The 25967-nt window shown below is 37.6% G+C and overlaps 1 long non-coding RNA gene across 1 annotated transcript; it reads right to left on the bottom strand.

The window, feature by feature from the left end:
• Positions 1 to 404: 404 nt before the first annotated feature.
• LOC126955381 (uncharacterized) lies at positions 405 to 25573 on the bottom strand. The gene is made up of 3 exons (XR_007725918.1): positions 25272 to 25573; positions 1776 to 1887; positions 405 to 1004 (listed from the first exon to the last, which is right to left on the bottom strand). It is a non-coding gene; the product is annotated as an uncharacterized LOC126955381 (long non-coding RNA).
• Positions 25574 to 25967: the final 394 nt, after the last annotated feature.

The following is a 25967-nucleotide window of genomic DNA, read 5'->3' as shown; positions in this document are numbered from 1 at the left end:
AAATAGCATATTATGATTGCATTTCCCAGTCTTAGTTCATTTGCGCTGCTATAACAAAATATCATAAACTGGGTAATTTATAAACAACAGAAATTTGTTTCTCACGGTTCTGGAGGATTAGAAGTCCAAGATCAAGGTGCTGGCAGATTGGATGCCTGGTGAGGGCCTGCCTGCCTCCTGGTTCACAGACAGCTCTTTTCACTATAACCTCATATTGTGCAAGAGACAAGGGGGTCTCTCTTGAGCCTCTTTTATAAGGGCACTGATCTCATTCATGAGAGCTCTGCCCCCATGCCATTTTCATCCCCAAAGGCCCCGCCTTCTATACCATCACCTTGGAGGTGAGAATTTCAGCATATAAATTTGTGAGGGAAACACACATTCACACCTTAGCATTCCCTCTTTAAAATAATTTTGTGTTATTCTTAAAATAAATAGCTCCTTTTTTACCTACATTTCTTTCTTTGAGACCCTGCCTCAATCTTCCCATACTCTTCGATAACTTTCCATTTAATTTTCTACATGGGCAAAACTGTCGTATTTATGTATCAGTTCCATTTATCTTTCCTGGATACATTTTTCCCAAGCCTGTCATTATCCTGTACGTGATGCTGTCAGCCTACAGGGTTTCCCTTCTCTTTCTCATTCTGAATCCCTGATGTCCTGGATTCCCTGTCTTCCTCTTTCTCGATTTAATCCCTTGTTTTGTAGGATACATCCTTCAATAGCTTACTGAGAAGAGTGTGTGGGAAATCTAAAAATAATAAAGAGACCATGTCTGCTTGAAATGTCCTTATCTTAATTTCACACTGGTTTGGTCATCTCACGAAGTACACATTTCTAAGTTGGAAATCATTCTTCTCTGAAATTTGAAGTATTGCACCAGTGCCTTCTAGCTTCCCGTCTTGCATTTGAGAGGCTGGATGATGTTCTTAGTTTGGATCCCTGTACGTGGCTTGATTCTGTTGTTTTCTCTATGGGAACTCCTCTCTGTAGCCATATTTCTGAAATATGAAATTCAACAAGACGTGGAACAAGTTTATTTTCCAATCATCATTGTATTAGGTACTCAGCACCCTTCTGTATCCAAAAACTCACGTCTTTCAATTCTGAAAACTTTTTGGTATAAATCTTTGATAGTATTTCTCCTCTATTTTCTCTATTCTCTCTTTCGGAATTACCTATTATTTGGATGTTAAAATTATATTACCTTCTAATTTCCTTATATTTCTCTCCCATTTTTCACTCCTGACTTTCGATCTACTTTCTAGAAGTCCTCAAACAGACCCAGGTTTGGTGGCTCATGCCTGTAAGTCCCAGCTACTTGGGAGGTCAAAGTATGAGGATTACTTGAGCCCAGGAGTTCAAGGCCAGCCTGGGCAACATAGCAAGACCTTGTCTCAAAAAAAAAAAAAACTAAACTAAAAAAATAGACATCCTCAAACTTATCTTCTAAACCTTCTATTGAACTGTTTATATCCGCTATTATATGTTTATTTTTCATGAGCTTTCATTCCTTAATAAATGCTTTTAGTCCTTTAACAAATGTTTTTATAAAACTCTTATTTTTGTTTTATGTATGTAAATTCCCTTCTCTCTCTCAGGATATTATTATCTTTCTCTCCCCCATCCCCCTGTTTCTTTTACAGTTTTTGGGATCCCTGTGCTAAACTTTTTCTTCTGACTTTTTTTTCAATTTTGGTTTCTGTCTTAACATTACAACCTTCCTCTTGGTGAACCCTTCATATTTAAAGGTCAGCCACCAAAACCCTTACTGGAAGCTCTGTGTGCATGATTTGTCAAGGGACAGGCTCCACTGTAGGATGCTTGGTAGGGACGTGGCCATTCGGTGTCCACAGATCTCTCCCCCACTCTCCTGCCAGTGTCCTGGGAACAGAACAGGAAATGAAGTCAGGGGAGTCTCACAGTTAAAATGTAGACTTTCATTAAATCCTGTCTCCACATGGCTTCAATCCCATCTTTAGCTGCCAACAGGCACATTTTTATTTTTCATAGTTTGCATCCTGACTGGTCCTTAGAAACACACGGTCATCATCAATGTGGAGACTATGGAGTTAGGGTAGGCCTGGGAACTTTATCGTAGGGTGGAAGGGAGACATACCAGAGGATACCCTCAGTGCACTAAATCCATGGTTAGAGGAAGCAGAAGGGGTGCCAGAATCTGAGGGCAGCAAGAAGTGAGAGTAGCATGCAGGAGAGAAGGTGCCATATGTGCACTTTGCTAACTTTTATGCTCGTCCTCATTTACTCACTTTCAATGGGCCAAGACAATTGACTTTTAATTATCTCTACCCACTCCCATCTTGCTGTGTCTTACGGGGAAGAGAAGTGGCAGGGAAGGTAATTCTAACTCAGGGAGTTTACACCACAGCAATATGCCCATCCAATGGTCAACTGTGAACAGAACTGCTTACCGGGAGGCTCTATCATGAACATGCCTGGTTTAGCAGAAATTCTGCTTGTGATCTTATGGTTCATTTCCCCAAATAATGTCATCAAAAAATATAATGGATAATCACTGTTGTGTAAATGAGTTGCAATTTTAAAAGGCATAATAACAGACTTTGTATATTCCAACCATCAAAAGGAATGTTCCCAGCCCTCCTCCTATTTCTCTTGGAACATCAGCAAACTTAATTGCAAGGGAAGTATAATAAAAAGATCTTAAGTTATCCTGCAGACATGAAGACATGGGAAGTTGGCTATAAAATTACATTTGGGTATTTTTTCTTATTCCCTGTTCAAACTCTGTCCAAAATTTCTCTATGAAATAGGAAACTTTCTTCCCCTTTCCTGCCTCTGCACTCTGCATGTTCAGAACTAACTAGCCTTTTATAAACTCTCCCCTTTATTCCCCATCCCAACCCTAAAATACTCAGCAGCATTAGAGGCTCATTCTTCATTGCTTTCACTGTTAAGAAAAAAAAATTGAGCCCATAACAATGAACTTCCTACCACTGCCAAGATAAATTGTGATCAATCACAAAAAGTAATACATAATCCAAGAGAATGAGTATCAGCAGTTTCAAAGAAAATCAAGATGTGTAACCAAATAAACACAATATGCTCCTAAATACCCGGGAATCAAATTTGTAATATAAAAGGCACAGGGTGTCTTAGAAGTTATTGATTAAACCCCAAACTGAAGTTGGCATGGTATTTCAATAACAAGCACCGCGAGCTGTTTTCCCTTGCTTCTCCTTTTCTTTCACTTTTTCCTCCCCTCCTGTTCTTCTCTGGATTGAAAACTGAGGGATAATGTTAACTCATCATGATGTGAATTATGATCAAATTACATTCACTTTTGGGGTATAGCCTTCACCTAGAATATCCTGATTCTTTTTTACCTTAGGCTTTAAGCATGGAAGATATGGTACATATGTCCATTCCTTTGTTCTGCATCTTAAGCATAATTCATGGTCCTACAATCTAAAGAGTATGTTGCATGCTCAACACTGGGGCACTCAAAGCAAGTTCTGTTTAAAAGATGTGTGATGGGTCAAGCCTGAATAATCCAAAGGGACTCCAAAGCATAAACTAAGGTCATAAATGTTTAAGGAAACCTAGCCTTGAGTTTTCCCATAGGACAGGAGGAGGGGAAAGAGAAATCAAATAAATTCCAGCTAGATAAGCAGTCTGAGTGAAGGACAAGAGTACTGGGGGAATGGGGAAAAGGAGATCATAAAGCCAGGAAAGAGAAAGGTTCATTAAACTCGTGTTTGAAAGGAAATTGTATAAGCAGTTAATAAAGAGATCAAAACACAAGGGGTATGTTCCCAGGACCCTGGGCAAGTGAGCATCTGGCAGCTGACTTGTATATGGTAATGTGAACAAAGTAGATACAGAAAACACAGTGGCTTGAGAATTCCAGAGAGTTCAGAGCAGACATTTTCTGTTTCAGCATTACTGAAATTGTGAGAGATGCAACATAGCTAAATGTTCCTTTAAAAATATATATATATATATTTCCTTCTGGACAATGGCAGTCAAGATTTAAGCATTGTTCGTAAAAACACTAAAAGTCTTTCAGGAAATTTAGCTACCAAAATTAAAGAACAATGTATTCCATATTATATTATCACTCTTGACCCATTCTGAACTTGTTATTTTTCCTGTGTCAAGCAGCTCACCCTAGGCAGTTGTCGGTAGGAGAGAATAATATGCAAAGGTTGGTGGTCAGAAGCTGCGGAATAACCAAAATGCCACATTAAATTTTTCTCATGAGAATTCTGCAAAATGCATGTGCAGGAAGCATTTCAGCAAATGTATGTAGGAAAGAAGATTCACCACATAAGCCACTCTTCTCTCTGCAGGAAATGATAGTCCAATATCAACAATGTTTCCTGAAAGCTGACCCCTTAGTCAGAGTCCAGCTGCTCTTGTTAACAACAAAGCTATGATTTATCTCTCAAGGATGTAAAGGAATGAAAGGCAAAACTGAGAAAGTTATGACTTATACAGATGAGACTGATCCCATGGGACAATGACTTTCCCACCATTTCTAGCTTCTGTTTTATACATTCTGGTACCAAAACATATCTCAGGGTCATTCTGGTGTGAAATGCCCCATCACTATCCTGTTATTTCACTTTTTCAGGATAGTGCTTCCTTAGATAGAAATTCATTAATTAAATTGCTTTAATTTATGAAGTAAACATTTTTTGCCAGAACAAGATTCATTGTGTTTGATTGTATACTTGTTTTCTTGAACATGTGCTAACTTGCATGGGGTAAGCCATGTTTCCAAGCATGCTGAATAATTTGTCTGAAGCACAATTCTCAGTCTCACCTTCCCTTTTATGTTCATTTCAAAAAGAAAGAAGAGAGTTTCTGCTTCGGAAGACATATGAATGTAGGAAACAAGAAGTAGGATCCACCCAACTCCAAAAAATCCACGCCCAAAGATCCAGTTGATAGGCCAATATTTTCATCTCTTCTTTCACAAGTCATTATCAGATTCCCTTTCCTAAGTTACTATAACACCCGCCTTTCTGGAATGTAAACAGTAAAAAAGTTCAGATTCTACTAAATTTTTTTGTACATTTTGCCTCAGTAAAAAAAAAAAGGAGACAAAACAAATAAACAAATAGAGATCAGAGAATTGGGTTTTTTCACTCTAGTTGTATTGTTTTTCTACTCTTTAGAGTAGGTAATAGGGTCACACACCTTAGACCTGTTGTCTCTATTTTATACACCCACAATACTCAACCACAGCATGTATGTTTACTCATAATTACATTGTGGCTCTTCATGGCATGAACCATCAAAAGAAGGTCAAATTAGTTTTAATGTTGCATGTACTATATTTTATTTAATTTTTTAACTGGAAATCTATGTAACTGTTAATTAACCACAACATTTTCTTAACCAAGACACTTCAATGTATGTACATATTTCATACTTGGGAAAAGTAGTCTAAATTCAGTCATAACACACCCACAGAATAGTTTTAACAGGGAGGTAGATTTTGTAAAGAAAATAGATTTCCAACAACCCTATCAGTGAAAGAAGCCAGGCACAAGAGACCATATATTGTATATTTCTATTTACATGAAATGTCCAGACTAGGTAAATCTACAGAGGTAAAAAAGTAGATTACTAGTTTGCAAGGGCTGGGGGTGGAAAATGGGAAGAATAGGGGACAATAGGAAGTGACTGCTAATGGGTATGAGGTATCTTTTTTAAGTGATGAAATATTCTAAACTTAAATTTTAGTAATAGTGCACAATTCTGTGAATATAATAAAAATCATTGACTTATAGAAATGGGTGACATGTATAGCATATAAATTATGTCTCCTGTATTAGTCTGTTCTAATACTGCTATGAAGAAGTACCTGAGCCTGGGTAATTTACAAAGAAAAGAGGTTTAATTGACTCACAGTTCCGGATGGCTGGGGAAGCCTCAGGAAACCTACAATCATGACGGAAAGGGAGGCAAACACGTCCTTTTTCACATGGCAGCAGGAAAGAGAAGTGCCGCGCAAAGGGGGAAGCCCCTTATAGAACCATCAGACCTTGTGAGACTCACTCACTATCATGAGGACAGCATGGGGGTAACCACCCTCACAATTCAATTATCTCCCACCGGGTACCTCCCACAACACATGGGGGTTATGGGAACTACAGTTCAAGATGAGATTTGGGTGAGAACACAAAGCCTAACCATATCATCCACGTAACACTTTTTAAAAAATATCCTCTCAGAGGTAGTTTCCTAGAGCTGCTCAATATATGGATGGGTCATTAAAATCCAAGTGAGAGGGATCCTTAAGATGAATCGCCTTAGCCTCACCCTCCTCTTTCTTTGGCAGTGATATTGGTTGAATTTCTGTTTCCCTCTCTGCTTTCAGCCCATGGACTTGGAGTTGTGCTTCCCCATCAGTTCACTAACTTTGCTTTGAATTTCTGGTTCTCTTTAAAGTAATATCCAGTCCCCCTGTTTTAATGTCCACTGATCACTGACCCTGCCTCCTGGGTCTCATACAAAGTCTGACACCTGAACACATTTTGGCATCCTTGATCAGCTCACTCCTGGACTTTGTCAAATGGAGTGTCAGTCTCCTCCGGAACTGCTAGGTTAGAACCAAGGTGGGGGCTCTGATGGACCTCAGGCCAGGCTCTTCAAGCAAAGAAGACTTGGCTTGATCTTGTGACAGCCATTTGTATTTAAATGAGATGGTGGGAAACATATGGAGACCTACAAAAGGTAATACCCAGAAGCTTCTTAGGCATTACACTGACCTACATATTATATGGTTTTCCATCTGGGCTGAGCCACCCTGCCCCCGATCAGGACAGATGTTATAGGGAGATGGAACAGAATGCAGGGAGTTCACAGCAGTACTATCTGGTCCCCCAGCATCAGGCATGTCCCCATCTGCCCATGATATTCATGTAGGCCCTGGAAGCACTGCTTCATATAGCGATTGTTTATTTAATGTCCAAGTTTGGAATGGCTTAGAAAAAGAAAAAGACCTAAGAGCTTCTATGATCTCATGGAAGATAAAAATCAGACATGTGGTTTCCTTGGGTTCTTCAGCTTTTCCCAATTTTCTCCACCCCACATTCAGAGCTCTATTTGCCTTCATCTGCAGAATCTCTGTAGGAAGCAGTTTTGAAAGGAACTGCTGAGTCACTGAGTTATACTGTGGTCTGACTCTCTGATACTTTAAAGTAGGATTTGAAGAAATTGCTTGAAAGCACTGATATCTTTTTCTCACCACTGGCAAATGGGAAGTTTTCACAGACTGGAAAGCAATGTTTTTTAAGTGAGAAATATAAGAATCAATTTATCCATCATTCCATTATCCTGCCCAAACACTTAATAAATAAGGGACAGGCCAGAACTCTTCAGTTAATTACATAAAATGTTTTATTTGTTTGTTTGTTTTTAAGTTTAAAGAGTCCATGAGCTGCTAACAGTCTAAGAAAAATTCTTTTAGGCATTTAGCTGGAAGTTGTCACAGTTTGAATGGATGGTTTATTCAAAATGAAGATTAAATTTCCTTATAGCAATTCTAGTTTCATGGAACTTTAAATCTTAAAATAATTTAATAAAACACCCTAATCTTATATAAAACAAAAGTAAGACCCAGTGAATAGAAGTGACTTGCCCAAGTTCCCATAGCTAAATATATGGCAAAACTAGGAATAGAAGGACCTGGGTCATCAGACTGCGGAAATAGGGCCTTATTTTACTTCAGGATTTGTCAATAATTTATGATGATGTGAATCTTCTGAAACTTACACATGATTCAAACACACTGGGATGGTAGGAAAAAACAGATTCGGAAGGGATGAGGAGGAATAAGAGGGTCAAATAGCATCTTTATTCAGGCTCCCTGCAATGGTTGAAACAGAGAATATTGTAAAGAATATTACATGCTTTCCTGAATCTAAAGTAGCACAGCTCTGCTGGCAGCCAAGGAGTCAGGGAAACAGAAATCCCAACACCTCCACACTCAGTGCCTGGAAAATGAGAACCTAAAGCTTACTGTATTAGGATAAGGATAAGTCCAAAATGAATCATGACCCATGCCAGCCTTAAATAGTTACCATAATCTCTTACACTTGTGTAGTATTCTCTTATATTAAAATAAGAATCCTAGTTGTATGCATTTATATTTGATATATAAATATACATGTGTCCTTAAAGGGTCATCTACTATAAAGGAAATTTTTTTAAAGAATTGCAAGGAAGAAATAAAGTATGCTACATTTCATTAGACCATTCTCTTGATTTTCCGGAGATCTGACCTAATTTCTCTTTAGGCCTATTAGAAAATGACATCCTTCCATTGGCAGAAACCATCTAACTACTTTTTGTTATGAGCTATTTCCAACATCGCTGATCTGTAATTCTACAGAGCACTTTCATGAGGGCAGAGGGCAACTGTGAGTCATAGAGACTCTGGGAGGAAAGCAGAGTTCTTTGTCTGAATAAGGAAAAGTTCAGTTTTTCCTTAGGTTTTGGGCATATCAGCTATTGCTGTCGTTGGGAGTGTTTCTCAGAACTGAAAGTGAGCCTTTTAGAAAGGTTTGACACCAGGCAAGTGCTCTTTGGGGCTTGCACTCTTTTAGAAGAGCTGCACTTTTCAGTGATAAGTACAAAACCTAGGTTCCCTGATGAATAACAGCTTGATGATACTGGGTAAGTTACTGAACTTCTCTATGAAATTACATCAGCCATACCATTAGGCTGTTGTGACCATTCAATGAAGTAAACACATAAATGTACACAGCTCATCACCTGCATAGATTATATCCTCCATAAGGAATAGTTCCCTTCCTTCCTCTTGGCTAAGAGAAGTGGAGGTCTGGCCATACTGTTGGAGAGAAGAGTTGTACCATAAACAGATACCACTGAAACCATGTGGACTTTGGGAAGACTGGGCCCAAATTATAGCTCAGAAAGAACATTTGGCGAAGGAGCCCAGGTCTATCCAACATGACAGGCACTCTTCTTCATGGTCTAGCCTAGTGCTATTCAAAGCGTGGTCCTTGGCCCAACCATATCAATATCATCTTAGACCCTCTAAATCTGGATCTCTGGAGTAGGGCCCAAGAATCTGTGGTTCTACCAGCTCTCCAGGTGATTCTTTTGCAGGCTCAAGTTTGAAAAACACTGCTTTAGAGAAAGTGTTACTAGCAAACTCAAAAGGACAGGAAGACATGGACCTGGGTAACAATCAGATTTTCAGGGGCTCAAGTCAAGGAGGTTTTAAGAAAAGGTGTAACAAATGACTGCTAGGAAGCCTGTGGGAAAAACCTTTAGGAATCATGTAACAATTATCAATTTTATAAACACTTTCGTTCACTTAGCAAACATGAAGCCACATGCTGCTTATTAATCTTCTAAACAGAAGTGAGCCACGGAGTTTTTTACAAATTGGCTGTACAGGCTGATTCCCAAGACAAGAAGAGATCATCCACAAAATCCTTAAATAAAAAGAGCCTGAGCGCTTATTTTTGGTGACAGCAAGCAAAGAGGGAGATGGGAAGACAGCATTTTACTCAGCAGTCAGTCGTAGGAGGAAAAGAACCAGGGAATGGAAGCAGTCCAAATCCCTAAGGCTTTCAGAAAGCAAGGGAAAAAAATAAGAGCTAGACATGGGACTGAAATCCAGAGGTTGAGACATGACCCATCAGGCACATAACTGGCAGCAAGCCCAGCAGCGAGGCTCCCTCTTAGGAACTAAGCATCTGCCTGTTTCCACGTCTCTGCAACATACTAAATTATCTGTTAGCAAGTAGTTACAGCATCCACAAAGATCAGGGACACAGGACACTTAGAAAATTCAATTGTGCATGTAAATATTTACCTAGCTACTTCCTTGGAGTCCACAGACCTGTGACATTTTATTGGCAGACAGACTTTAATGATTTCAGTGTGCCACTATATTTTATTAGAAATAAGTGGGAAAAAAAAAAAAAAAAAACAACTTGGAAAATAGAGATGTTCCATAGTCAGGGTTTATCCACCAATGCCTCTGAAACTGGAGAGGCTTCAGTGCAGACCTTCAATCCACAGTACCTGATTCTGAAGTGGCATGTCCGTGTAAGAGAATTTAACATCCTAAGGATCCACCAGCCTCTTCTATCTAAAGCCAGGGCCACTGATCCCCTTTTTAGGGGATCCCCTAACCCCACCAACCCTCAGGATCTAGATGCAATATAAACATTAACTGGAAGAAATCAGTTGCGTATCTCAGGTAGACTTATTTTCTAGGTAATCTTATTCCTAGACCTGCTCTTGCTTTTAGTTCCAGTTATATTTACTTTGCCTTTGCCCTGCTCTTGTGGCCAGTGCCCTCTTTGTGTTTCATCATGAACCTGCTATGTGCCCATCTCAAAGCTGGACACTGTGGTTCAAACACGTCCTTCAGGAAGCCACTAGTCCACTTCCTGTTGGACAAGATTCTGAACTTCTTTTCCAGATGAGTAAAAGAACCTGTGTTCTGACCTGATTAGAAATTGAAAACTCAGTCAAAAGATTGGCAGAGAAAATTGTGGAAATCTCTGAAAGTAGAGAAAAATGAAAAATACAAGAGAAAAGAAAAGAAACGTGAAGGACCAGTACTGAGAATATAGTATCTGAACAACAAGTTTCATGAAAAAGAGGACAAAAAACATTGAGGGAGGAAATCATCAATTAAAAAATTTAAGAGAATTTCCTAGAACTGAAGAACATTGGTCAGAAAGAATGTCAAGATGGATGAAAGCAGTCACACCCAGGCACATCACTGAGAAATTTCAGAACACTAGGGGTGAAGGGAAGAGCCAACACAGTTGCAGAGAGAGGGGTGAAGATCATATTCAGGGGAACCAGAAAGTGAAATAGCTTCTAAAGATACAAAAAAACAACAGAAAACTAGAAATTAATAGAGTAATGCCTTCAAACTTCTGAAGGGAAATTATTTTCAATCTAGGTTTCTATAAACAGCTGCACCATTATTCAAGTGTCAAAGCAAAACACAGCTATTTTCAGATATTCAAGGGCTCAAAAAATTTTTCTAAAGTGATGAAGGCCTTCAGGCTCAAACAGTGAAAAGTACAATTATAAACAAGCAAATTTAAAATAAGACAATCCCAGTGAATACAGAAAGTTATGCAGGGAAGGAAAAAAATATGTACATGTGCATGGTTCATCTGTGAATAAAGTACAGAGGTAATAACAACATAAACTTGTCTACTGGTCTAACCAAAGTTACAAGAGGTCAGGGGAATAGGAAGAAGGATGGTGAGGTATTTGGGATGACTCTGTGTGTGTGTGTGTGTGTGTGTGTGTGTGTGTGTGTGTGTGTGTGTGTGTGTGTGTGTGTGTTGTGCAGAAAGAGGAGGAAAGAGAGCTGAAATCATCATCTTCCAGTGTGGGAAGTCAATAGATAATATCTAAAACTGGAGGGGAAAAAAAATCAAGGAATAGAAATAGTGAGATATGGGGCCCAGGCGTGGTGGCTCACGCCTGTTATCCCAGCCCTTTGGGAGGCTGAGGTAGGCGGATCACTTGAGGTCAGGAGTTCAACACCAGCCTGGCCAACATGGTGAAACCCCGTCTCTACTAAAAATACAAAAATTAGCCAGACATGGTGGCACACACCTGTAATCCCAGCTACTCAAGAGGCTGAGGCAGGGGAATCACTCGAGCCCAGGAGGCGGAGGTTGCAGTGAGCCGAGATCACACTACTGCATCCCAGCCCAGGTGACAGAGCGACACTCTACCTCAAAAGCAAACAAACAAACAAATAAATAGTGAGATATTATTCAGAAATATGGAAGAAAATGCAAAAATCAAAAATCACCTAGGAGTTATAAGTGTTTGCTTCTGCAGAAAGGCAGGGAGGTAAAGCAACTTGAAAATATTGTTTTTCATTACTAAATTTTACAGCTTTTTGACTCCTAAATGTATGGACAATTATAATATTGACTAAAATAAGCAGACGAGACTGAGGCCCAGCCCTGCTAAAAATTATAATAGGAGGGTGGTTAAAACATTGTGTCTGAAGTTAGATCACCTTAATTCACATCCTGGTTTTGTCCCTAATTATATGACCTTGAGCATTTTAACCCCTATAAACCTCTGCTCCCTCAACTTCAAATGGGGGTTGTAAAAATATTTACATCAGAGTGTTGCTGTGATGTTTAAATGGTAAAAGGACTAGGAAGCGGTTAGCAGTGCCTGGCATATTATAAGCATTCTTCTTTTCGTCCAACAGATATTGAGGATGTCTTCTATATATCAGGCACAGCTGTAAGCATTTGGGATTTATCAGCGAATATAAAGTATCTCCGCCCTCATGGAACTTAGTAGAAATTAATGGGGAGACACAGACAAGAAACAATCAACATAATACTAAATGAATGAAAAAATACATTGAAAAATGGCCAGTGATGCATGCTATGGAATGAAAACATCAGGGAAAGGGATATCAGACTGCTGGTAAGGGGAGGCAGGTAGTGTCTGCAAATTTTAAATACATTGGTCAAGAAAAGACCTGATGAGAAGGCAACATTTGAGCAAAGACTTGAAGGAGCTGAGGGACCAACAATTGAAATATTTGGGAAGAGCATTTGTAGGCAGAGGCATAGGTAACTCAAAGCCTCTAAGGTGGCCATGTGCATGGCCTGTTTGGGTGTGGATGGAGCCAAGTGAAGGAAAAGTGGCAGGAGATGAGGTCAAAGGAGAACAGGGCACCAGAGAGAGCAAGAAGAGACTTGAAGACATGAGCAGGACCTTGAATTTTTCTTAGAGCAAAGCCAGGACTTGACAAAACAGGTTGCAGGGACTTGGGCAGGGTGATATGATCTGATTTGCCAGCTCCTGTGTTAGAGAGAGCACATAGGCAGGAATGGTGGGAGCCAGGAGAGCTGCACAGTGGGAGGTGCCCACAGTGTTCCAGTAAGAACAGGTGGGGCTCAGACCAGCACTGCAGAGATAAATCATTCTATTTTCTATACCACTGAATACATTTTAGCTCTTATTATCATTTACCCAAGATTACACAACAAGTTCATGACATAAGTGTGAGGCATGCTCCAGCTTCCCAGTCTTCCCGTGAATGAAGAGAAACTATAAATGGAAAATTGAAATTGAAATACATATTATTTTGTCCTTACATACATTAGTAAAATCGGTATGAGATGCATTTCTCCTCAATCATAAAATCTCTGTTATTCTATAGCTCCTACTACCTTGTACATTAAGTATAATTCAGCATTGATGTGGGTGAAGATTTATTCATTCATTGAATCTTGATAATCAAGGTATGGCCCCTACCCTCAGATTGCTTAACCAAGTGCTAAGGAAGAATAGGTGAACATAAAGAAATAAAGCACACATAAGAAAATGCCCAGTGCCACAAGCTGATTTGACTACTCTAGACAGTCCAGAGGAGGGCAGCTACTGCTCTTGTCTTGGGGAAGGGTGAGGAGGTGGTGTGCTAAAGGCTCCATGGAGGAGGTGAGAGATGTAGGATCATTCATATTTGGATATTTCAGGATGAGGCAGAGGGGCTGGATATTCCTAGAAGTGGGAAAAAAAAGGCATGGAGACAGAACATTTCCATGTTAATAAGTAAAACAATACTTTTTAAAGTTTAGCTGGAGCACACAGCATGGAAAAAGGAATAATGAAACCATGAGAAATAAGGGTGAAGAGGTTACTCAAAACCAAATTAAGGAGGGTCTTGCCACGCAGAGAACTCCAGATAAAGATGGTAACAAGAAAGGAAGACAAGAAAAATAAACACTGCACTTAGCCAACGCCTTGACCACTGGTCTGTCTATGTAGCTTCCAATTGTCAAATTCATTTTCCAAGATTAGGAGGTGGGCAGAAACAGGAATAAAGTTAAAACTGTCAGCCAAAAATTGATTTTTTCGCTTGAAGTGTTTCTTTTTTAAATTTGAGATTTTTTTACCTTTGGACACATATCCTGATTTGTTTTGCTTACTCTGTCTTATAATATAGTAAGTATAATTAGACATTGCTTTAGGTAAAGTTTGAGGCAGGCAATGATGGAAGCCAGGAAACCAGTACAGTGAGAGATGCCCATGGCATTCCAGTAAGAGAAGATGGGGCTCAGACTAGCAGAGTAGAGAGAAGTGATTGACTTTCTATATTTCTGTACACATGACACCATGCCACTTATCTTACTTTCTAGACTACTGAATAAATAGACTTTGTTTCTGAAGTCAAGAAAGAAAGGATCGCTCACCTCCTGCATAGAAGTAGCTTTCTGAGCGTTAGGAAAACAACACAACACTTGATCTAATGACCAGCCTTGTGCTTTGTGTCCATTTTTATGGCAAGTCACTGGGGTGAGAATCATGATCAAAACACAATAAGGAAACATTTTCAAATGCTACCCACAGTGACATAAGCCTGCAGCCTGACTTTGCACCTCGGTATCTGCACCCCCTGCGATTCAGTTAAACAGTTTTGTTGTTCACATATCTCTTGGATATCCTAATATGTAGAAACGTAGCGCTCACTCAACAGGCTCTGAGATTTTCTGTACCCCAGATTATCTGGAGAGATGTCAATTTTATGGTGGTATTTTCCAGTCTTCAGAGAAGTCTGGCAGTCCCCATTGCTGCCAATAATAACAATAGCTAACACTGATTGAGAACATACTCTGCCTGGCATGTGTAGTCTCTTTTGATCCTTCAACAGCACTGGGAGGTAGATGCAGTCATCTGGCCCACTTACAAATGGGAAAGCCAAGGCAGAGAGAAGTTAAGTAACTGGCCATGGATCACAGAGGTAGAAAGTAAATGAATGAATGAATGAACGTTTCTCTCTTCCTTCTCCACATGGAGTCCAGTGTCTGCCAGCAGTTCTTGCCTAATTCTTCCCTTCTGCATCAGGTGTTCTTCTGGATATGCAAATGAAGTCCTCAGACTATATCTGTTTCTTTCTATGAAGGAATCTGGATTAGTCTCTCAACATGGACACTTGTCAAATCATCTTGTCCTCTTGCAGTTTTTAGCCTCTTTCAGTTTGAAAAAGCCCCTGACCTCACTTCACACTACACCATTTTATTCTGTTTTCTTCTCAGAACCTTCACTACTTTATCTTGAGGGGTTTCTTTCTTCTACTACATCTCATCATTTTCAAATGTCAGATTAACTTGTCACCTTGCATGCCCTTCTGGAGAATTTAAAATCATTGTTCATCAAGACCATGCTGGAATCAACAACCCAATCCAGACAAAGACTAAGAATTAAAATATCATTACTGGAATGGGAAAGGAAAATAAGACTGTTCCCCAGCTGCATATACATCTGTGTATTTCTTTGGATGTTGACTTTGAAATGCTAAAACACTCCCACGTGAAAAAAGATCCATCATTTTGTTGTTTATGCATCTGAGTACACAAACATATGTTCGCAAATGTCTGGAGAACCTGGTTTACAATAGCAAGCTAATTCAACCAACATGCTGAGAGGCCATTTATTAATTTTACAGAAATTTACAAAAGCAGGTATATTACACTTACACATGAATAAATTATGACAATTTTAATGGAATCATTCATCTAAGTAAGTTTGATCCAAATAATCCTTATTCTCCTACATAGGTACAGAATATTTTTTAATGTGCACTTAAATATTTTTATAGAAAAAGGGAACTGAAGAACATTAAGCTCTATTTATATTTCTCTAAATTATCTTCCAAATTCTGTCACTGTACATGCATAAGTGCATTTTTATGTCATTGTATCATGCAAGGATTCTGTTTTGCATTCTGCTTTGTCTTCATTTTATTTAATATTCCTTTGTACCTAAATAGGCCCCATGCTTGACTGGTTTGCGTCATAGAATAGTTATGTGGTGCTCCTTCATGATGCTATTGCTGTTTGCATTTTGTTTTTGTATTCTGAGTTGTATTCTATCTTCCACTATTTTAATCTGAGTTATTTTTTGTATCTTCATACAATTTACATTTTTCTACTTAGGGGTACCTTCAGAGAGCACAGCTTCAACTAAATATTAGATTTTTCTAAACTTTTGTTTAAGCAAATTTTAATTGAGAGCTTGACTAAAACACACACACACACACACACACACACACACAAGCTGTGGCAAATGAAAAAACCTAAATAAACCCTAACCTCAATTTCCTCTAGCACTCCTTAGAGCTTGGTCAGAACATCACTGCCATGGGCGGAGTAACAGAACTGAGACCACATCAAAATGGAGGAACAGTAGTAAATATTGTGTGTCTGCATAAATTTTGCCAGTCTACTCTCCAAAGGACTATAGCAATTTACAGTGAAGGCCACTCTGCATAATTGTGCCTTCACCAAAGCCCACTGCCATTGTGTTTTACTAAAATTGCTTAGTGATGGTATTTACATAGGTTGCCTACACGCTGTTTCAAAATACAAACCCTCATTTTGAGCAAAGCCATGCATTTCATCACATGCTGATATTTTCTCTCAGTTTTCTTGTGAGTACACACTGTCTCATCTCAACATTGAAATGGCTCTTAGTATTGGAATAACACATTTATATAGACATTTATGTAACATGTCTATAATTTTTTTATTATTTTGCATTGCATTCTTCTTATACATAGCATATATTTTTATTTTTAGAGACAGAGTCTCACTCTGTTGCCCAGGCTAAAGCGTGGTGGTGCCATCATAGCTCACTGCAGCCTCAAACTCCTGCACTCAAGCCATACTCCTACCTTAGCCTCCTGAGTGCCTGGGACTACAGATGGCATGAACCACCACACCCTGGCTAATTTTTTATTTTTTGTAAAGCCGGGGTCTCACTATGTTGTCCAGGCTGGCCTCAAACTCCTGGCCTCAAGTGATCTCCCCACCTCAGCCTCCCAAAGCACTGGGATTATAGGTATGAGCCACTGCACCCAGCCAGCATACGTATTTTTGGAACAAATTTTATCCATTATTTTGTCATTCTGTTGTTTTCTTTAAAATTTTATCCTATTATTATTTGTTATACGAAACTTTTTCAGCCCTATGTATTTAAAGCTGAGGCCCAGACCCAAGGATGCAGGCAGAGCCTAGGAGAGTGGATCACAGCCTTCAGGGGCAGTTCTCTGGCAGGATCCCTGGGCCAGGCAGAAGAGACCAGACAGAGAGCCCACACACAGCCCCTGACATGGAGTCTGAGAGATGCTTTTCTCCTAGAGAGATGGTTTGAGCCAGAGAAGCCAATCAGGGTGCAAAACCAGAAGGGCTAGAGGCCACCAGAGGCCAGAAAGCTCTTGAGAACTTGGAGGTGAATCAAATTGAGACTAGTCTGGGCCAGTTTGAGATGAATTAGTCACTAGTTCTTACCTCTGTGTGGGTTATTATGTGTTTTCTTAAGAAAAAAACAAAAAAGCTTAGAATAGGGCAGAAAAAAAGGCAGAAACCTCTGAGAACCTTCTACCTTATCTGTGATGATATCCTCAGTTTCTTCAGTGGTTGGGAATTTATTGTCCAATCATAAATGTTTTATCTTGTTCCAAAAAGTAGTAGAAAGAGCTTACAGAGGATTCACACAATATAATATACACACAATAATATCAAAATAGAATTAGGAAATTAGGTCAAGGGAAAATATAAACAGAAGTAGAATGTCAAGTTCAGGCAAAAGAAGAGGACAGATACACAGTCACGTGTAGCTTAACAACACAGATATGTTTTGAGAAACTCATTGTTAGGAGATTTCATCCTAGCACAAACATCACAGAGTGTACTTACACAAACCAAGGTGGTATCGCCTGCTACACGCCTAGGCTGTATGGTGTAGCCTATTGCTCCTAGGCTACACACCTGTACAGCATGTTACTGTACTGAATATTGTAGGCGATTATAATACAATGGCAAGTATTTGTGTATATAAACACAATTAAACAGAGAAAAGGTACAGTAAAAATACAGTCTTAGAATCTTACAGGACCACCGTTGTATATGAAGTCCATCATTGACCAAAACATCCTTTTGCGGTGCATGACTGTTTATGCTGAAAGCGAGTTAGGATAAGTGTCCTTCTTGGTTTTTGGTGCTTTTCTTTTTGATAAATCTGGAATTCCTTATTGTTATATGTGGTACATTTGTCACTAATTCTGTCCTTCTCTGTACCAATTGGCAGTGGTCCCTGCAATATTTACTTTGTCCCTGCAATGTCCCTGCCATTCTCTATTGTTATGGTGCTTCTGATCTGTCAACTTTCATTCTCTTAAAATGGTTTGTAAATACTTCTGAAAGCTCATTGTAATTACATTTTCTCTTTTTAATCCCATAACATCATTTTTTATAATCCAGTTTTTTCTTAGAACAGTTTTAGATTTACAGAAAAATTAGGAACATATATAGAGACATACTCTGAAAATTGTTTCCTCTGTTATTAAAATATTACGTTATGGCACATTTGCCACATTAATGAATCATTTTTGATTCACTATGATTAGCCAAAGTCCATACTTTCTTCAGATCTCCTTTATTTTCCCCTAACTGCTTCTTTCTGTTCAGGATCCCATCCAGTACATCACACTACATTGAGTCATCATGTCCCTTTAGGCTCCTCTTGACCATGACAGTTAGAGCCTAAGGGTAGGGTCCTAATCCTGTAGTGTTGGTGTCCTAGTTCTCTCTCCACCATGTGCAGACACAATGAGAAAACTACCTGCAAGCAAGGAAGAAAGCCCTCGCCAGAAGCCAACCATCACTCAATCCATCACTCAACTGGGATTTGTCTAATGTTTGTTTTCTTATGATTAGACTGGGATTTTAAGTTCTTATTCTGTCCTCAAAGAGGTAGAGCAGACCTCCCCTCTTTAAGTGTGGGCTCTGCGTGGTGACTTCCTTTGAAAAGGTACAATATGGAATGAGGGGAGCAGACAACCTTGTTGAGAGGAAACCTGAGAAACACTGCCTCATTCAGGTGATCAAAGTCAACATCAATAGCAATAAGTCATCCCAATCAATATGTGATTAAAATGGTGTTTTACCTCTGTGGTATTCCTCTCCAAAACTTATTTGGAATTCTTCTGTACAGGGGATTTGCCTCTTCTCCTTTATTTATGTATTTATTCGATTATTTATTTGCGTCAGCATGAACTCATGGATATCTATTTTATCATTTGGTTTATAATTCAATACTACTTCATTTTGTTGCTCAAATCATTGCAGCTTTTGCCATTGAGAGCTCTTTCAGTTGACTCCTTTGGCATATCTCAATTAACATACTGCTATCGCTATGGGTTATGTTTCTCTGTTTTATTTGAGCACTTCTTTAATTTATGGCATTACTAGATACTTTAGGCTCATCTTATAGATTTTCTTCCCCAGCCCTAGAATAAACCACCTCTCTAAGGAGGTGTAGTTTCTTTTATTGGAGAATGGTATTAGAAACCAAGATCTGGGCACTAGGTGTGCTCATTATTTCTGGGATGTCATTGTTTCAGGGTTCTCTCATCAGACAGAACAAGAAAATATTTCTATGTAAACTAATCCACATATATACACAGCTATAAATATTCTTAAATGTAACCATCTGTATCAATAGGAAGCTAAACAAGAACTTTCATACTGATGTTGCCAACTCTAATCCATTACCACATGGATCATTCTAGCTTCTTCTCTCTGCTTATCAGTGTACTCCTACTCCAACAATGAGAACCTGGTTCCTCCAACCATACATTTAAATAAATGACCAATTCCAGTGTACACAAGTAGCAGATAGCAGTATCAGAATTTTTAACCAGTAACCCATAAGAAATAACTTTACCAACTAGAGTATAGTACTTATGTACATTTTCTTCTTCTGCTTTTAGTCTTACAGACTGCACTCATTTCCAAAGATACTTAGGTTGGAAACTTTTCCCCCTACCCTTTCAATGAGGTTTTATTCATATATTTGTAATACCATTAGATTGTTTTGTCACATTCTGTAATTCCATCCTGGGATTCCTCAACATCCTAAATACATTTTTAATTTTTTATATTAAAGTTTACTCTCTAAATTCAGTGGGTTTTGACAAATGTACAATGTCATATATTCCCAATTACGGCATCATCCAGAATAGTTTCACTTCCATAAAATCCCCTATGCTATTCAGCCTTCTCTGTCTTCTCCTATAGCCTTGGCAATCACTGATGTTTTAACCTTCACAAAAGTTTTGCATTTTCCAGTGAATATATAGTGAAAATCATATAGTATATAGGCTTTTCAACTGGCTTCTTTCACTTAGTAATATACATTTAAGATTCATTCAAGTTTTTTGTTGTTTGTTAATGTTTTTAATCACTGAATATTATTCCACTGTTTGTACATGCTACAGTTTATTTATTCATTCTCTTGTTGAAGGGCAGTTTTGACAACTATGAGTAAAGCATCTCTAAAGGTTTGCATGCAGGTTTTTGTGTAGACATAAGATTTTGAAGCAGTTGGGTAAATATCTAGGAGCATAATTGCTGGATTGAATGGTTAAGACCAATTTTAGCTTTGTTTAAAAATACCAAAGTGTCTTTCAAAGTGGTTGTACCATTTTGCATTCCCACCAACAATGAATAAGAGTTCCTATTGCTCTGCATCTTCACCAACAATTTGTATTGTCAGTTTGGGGAGTTTAGCCATTCTAATAGGTGTGCAGTGGTATCTCAGTGTTGCTTTCATTTGTGATTCCCTAATTACAAAGAATGGTCTTTTCTTATGCTTATTTGCCATCTACATATATTCTTTAGCGAACGGTCTGTTCAGATATTTTGCCTATGTTTTAATTGGGTTATCTGTTTTTTATTGTTGAGTTTTAAGAGTTCTTTGTATATTTTGGACACAGATACTTTATCAGATATATGTTTTGTTAATAATTTCTTCCCATCCATGGTTTATCTTTCGATTCTCTAAACAGTGTCTTTCACAGAGCTGATGATTTGAATTCTAGTAAAATTCAATTCATCTAATATTTTTGTATCATGGATTATGCTTTTGGTGTTACATCTAAAAACTCCTCACTGAACCCAAGGTCACCTAGATTTTCTCCTATGTTTTCTTTTAGTTTTATCCTTTTGCATTTTATATTTAGGTCTGTGATCCATTTTGAGTTAATTTTTGTGAAAAGTCTAAAGTCTATATCTTGGTTATTTTATTATTTATTTATTTAGCATATGAACAACCAGTTGTTCCAGCACCATTTGTTGAAAAGACTAGCCTTTCTCCATTGAATTGTCTTTGCTCCTTTACCAAAAATAAGTAGACTGTATTTTGTGGGACTATTTCTGGGCTCCCTATTCTATTCCACTGAAATTTGTGTGCATTCTTTAATCAATACTATCCTATGTCTTGATCACTATAACTTTAAAGTAAGTCCTGAAATTGGATAATGTGAGTCCTCAAACTTTATTATTCTTCTTCAGAATTGTGTTAGTTATTCTAGAAGTATTCTATTTCCATTTAAACTTTACAATCAGTGTTTCAGTCTCAATAACATAGCTTGCTGGGATATCAATTGAGATTGCTTTAACGTGTATGATTTTCCTTGTCCCTGAAAAACTTCTTTTACCATTTCTTGTAAAGTAGGTTTACTGGTAAGGAATTCCCCCAGTTTTTGTTGCTGTGAGAAACTCTTTATTTCTTCTTCACTTTTGAAGGACAATTTTGCTGGATTCAGAATTCTAGGTTGGTGAGATTTTTCCTCTCAACACATTCAATATTTAAACCAACTGTCTTCAAGTTTGCATGGTTTCTGATGAGAAGTCCAGCATAATTCTTATCCTTTTTCCTTGACAGCACTGTTCTTTTTCTCTGTCTTCTTTCAAGATTTAATCTTTATCTTTGGTTTTCTACAATTGAACATGATAAGCCTATATGTTGCTGCTGTTGTTGTTGTTGTTGTTGTTGCTGTTTTCATATTTATCCTGATTTACATTCTCTGAGCTTCCTAGATCTGTTGTTTAATTAATTTTGGAAAATTCTCAGCTATTATTACTTCAAATATTTCTTCTGCTCCACTGTGTCTTTCTTCTCCTCAGTATTCCAAGTACAGGTATGTTACACCCTTTGAAATTGACCCTTAGTTCTTGGATGCCCTGTTTGGTTTTATTTTTTGTTTGGGGGCTGGTCTTTTCTTTCGTTTGTTTGTTTCAGTCTTTTTGTTTAACCTTTGCATTCAGTTCAGATAGTTTCTATTGACCTATCTTCCAGCTCACTGATTCTTTTCTGGGCTGTGTCCAGCCTACTGATGAGCCAATGAAAACCATTATGTATTTCTAGCATTTTTAAAATTATTTCTTAGTGTTTTTACCTCTTTGTTACATTATTCATCTGTGCTTGCCATGTTGTCTACTTTTTCCAATAGAGCCCTTGATATACTAATCACAGTAATTTAAAGTCTCCATCTATTAATCCCAAAGTCTCTGCCACATCTGAGTCTAATTATGGTGCTTGGATCATTACTTTGTCTCTTCAGAGTTTATCTCCTTGCCTTTTTTATGACTTGTAATTTTTTTGTTGAAAGTCAGACATGATGTATCAGGTAATGGAAGGAGAGATAAGTAGGTCTTTAGTATGATATTTTATGTTCATCTGGTTAGGAACTGGGCTGTGTGCAATGCTTTCTCTAGCTGTAGGTGCCAAATTCTTCTAGTGTCCCTTTTTTTGTTTTACCTGTTGTCTTTGAGCTTCCCCTAAGAATACCTCCTCAGACAGAGTCTGTGTCTTTTAACTCATTGCGCAATAATGCACTGTTATTATTCTGGAGTCCTGTTGATATAGTTGCAAGGTATAAGGGAGAAGTAATTTATAATCTTAAAATTCAGTCACTGTCTTTTAATGGGTTTCTGTCCTTAAGCTATGACTTTCACAAATGTTTCTTATCTTTTTCCCTTCCCTCATATGACAGTAGCTAGATGGGGCTGGGATAGGATAAATGCCACTTGTGTAAGAACCTGGATTTCTGATGTCCAAGGCCAGGAGGAGAAAAGTGTCTCAGTTTCAGAAGAGAGAGGTGGAGGAAATCACCTGTCTTTGCCTTTTTTGTTGGAAACCAACTGGATGTTGCCTGCCAACATTGAGGATGGATCTTCCTAAGTCCATCAACTTCCAGTCTCCTCTGGAAATACCACACAGACACACCCAGAAGTGATGCTTTACCAGTTCTCTACGTATTCCTTAATCCAGGCAAGTTGACATCTAAAATTAACCATCACAAAAAACAAAATCTCTTTCTTTATGAACAAAATTACCATATTTCAGTAGCCTATGCCCCAAAAAGGCTGTAGAACTGATTTAAAGTCAAATCCTTACTGTTTTTGTTCAGAGAAAAGAGTAAAGGAAGATAAGAACATTGCTTATAATTACCAAAAAGTTTTATTTAGCTAAGATCCAAAAGTTTCAACTTGTAACAGAAACCCAGAGTCAAAAACTAAAATCCGTGAAAAGTCCATTTAAAAGAAAAGGAAGGTCTGAAGTCACACGTGAATGAGTTTCAGGAGATAGGACTACAAGCCACTTGAGCCAGGTGGCCTTTAAACTATCCATTTAGACTCTATTGTCCTCATTTGGCGCTTACAGTTTTTCTTTGAATAACCCTTCAGGTCCCAAGATTAATACCCACATACTTAATATTTTTAACTTTATATATTAAAATAAGTAATAGATAAATAGTAATTTATGTGCAATAGTTTTAGGACTTTATCTTATATTCTAAAAATTTGCAAATTAATTTCTTAATTCTAATAGTGTTATTTATTTACATAGTTTCCTTGACTTTTCTAATTTATTTATGTGTATTTTTGATTACAATTATTTCTAAAATATTCTCATCCTTCTTTTTATTATCTGGTTTTGTTTTTACATCAGATAGCCATTGCCAGCATTTCAAGTGTTATATTAAATAGCAACAGTAATCAGGCATATCTTTATCCTACTTCCAGTTTAAGAAAATAATTCTCAAATTTCTGAAGTAAATGTAAATACTTCTCCATTCTACATGTAGACTATTAAGAACCATCTTGTCCACTTTAGTAGTTTAATCAATGGCAAATTTTACTGAATATCTTCCCAGAATTTATTGAGCTTACTTTGTGAGCTTTTGTTTTCTTTCATATTAACCTGATGAGTGCTATTTTTGTGACATAGAAGCACCACTTTGCTGAAGTACCCCTATTTAGTTAGAGCATATTGTTCATCTACTGTAAAACTTTTTAACTTGACTATAAATGTCCTTTTTTAACTTTTATAATTTGGTAGTAGTTTCATATTTGAATTTAGAACTACATTTTCCCTATTAAGTGAAGTACCCAACATATTTTAGTATATCTTCCAAGGAACATATTTTTAGAAATTTTAGAAATTTGGAATTTCACAGTTATATAAACATTCAAGAACTGTCAATTTTTAAATTGCATAGTAACTTTTGCTATTTCTTCCTCCCTTAACAGTAAATTTATGTTTCTCAAGTCTTGTGTTTACTTGTATCAATTTCATAAATACTTGATCACCAAATGTATTAATATAAACTGGGAATAAAGATACAGACATTATTTAAAATGTTTGTGTCATCAATGATCTTTTATGCATTCATGATTTTACTAATATTTACTTTCTTTTTATCAATTAAAACAAGTTTTTAAATAAATCATGTCAGTAATTTACTTATTCATTATTTTGAAGAACAAACTTTGGTCTTCAGTGTTATTTTATTCATTTTACATTTTATTTATTCCTGCTCTTAGTTTTATTTCAGCATCTTCATTTTCAACTACATAGAATTTTTATAGAAGATCCTATTTTAAGGATAGCTTATGCTATTTCTATAGAAAGGAAGCCAAATAACATCTAATATGCTTAGTAAAGCCTGGCCTTTACTCCTATAAATGTCAACAAGTTCATGATACTACATAAAAATGAAATTACCTAAGATGGAGCTAAGTTATCCCATAAGTCAATAAACAATTATCAGACTGGATACTCTATCACTGACATATTTAAACTTCTGATTCTGGGACAGAAAAAAAATGCTTTCAAATGTAAGGGATATGTGGAGGCCATGTGAAAGATTGTTAAAGGAATGGTTATATATTTCATATATAAAGTCCCAAACACTAGGTTTGGCCCTAACCTAGTGTTTGGGCCTTTATATGTGAAAGCATAAGTATGCTTTCAAAGGACTTTTAATAAGAATCAATAACTGGATTGACATGATGCAACCTACTGACTCCTATCAGTCTATACACCACCACCTGGGGAAAAAAAAACCCAGAAGATCCTTGCTTCCAGGTGTGACTCACCTCACTCAAGCTCAGCCAACCCTTCTAATTTTAAAGCTGTTCTCTTCAAAGTGCTTTCAAATGTTAATGAGATCTCCAGATGGATATTGCAAAATACCTGTGCCCCTTCATACACTTTCATCATTGGCTCATAAACAACTCTTCTTTTATCTTCAATGTGTTTCAAAGTTTATTTCTGAAACATAAAAATAAAATGTGCTTGTATAATCCTAGAGGTTTTTGTATTTTTGTCTAAAAGCTAGTAAGCTTTGGTTTAGATAAATTTATTTTTGTACCTGAAGTTTACATTTTTGTTGATTACAGAGCTGACAGTTCCTGTCAGATTATACAGCTGAGGATTACACAGCTGAAGTTTATGTTTTTGTTTATTACAGAGCTGACAGGTCCTATAAAAAATAATAAGCAGTCAACCTCACTAATATTTGTCCTTAAGAGATGAGGCTAATACCAGTGTATTAGTCCGTTTTCACACTGCTGATAAAGACATACCCAAGACTGGGTAATTTATTTTAAAAAAGATGTTCAGTGGACTCACAGTTCCACGTGGCTGGGAGGTCTCACAACATGGTAGAAGGCAAAAGGCATGTCCTACATGGCGGCAGGCAAGAGAGATTGAAAGCCAAGTAAAAGAGGTTTCTCCTTATAAAACCATCAGATCTCGTGAGATGTATTCACTACCATGAAAACAGTATGGGG

Source organism: Macaca thibetana, chromosome 5 (genome assembly GCF_024542745.1).
Source record: "Macaca thibetana thibetana isolate TM-01 chromosome 5, ASM2454274v1, whole genome shotgun sequence".
In the NCBI taxonomy this organism is placed as follows: Eukaryota; Metazoa; Chordata; class Mammalia; order Primates; family Cercopithecidae; genus Macaca; species Macaca thibetana.
The sequence above is the reverse complement of the archived record's forward strand: the minus strand, read 5'-3'. Positions and strand labels throughout refer to the sequence as shown.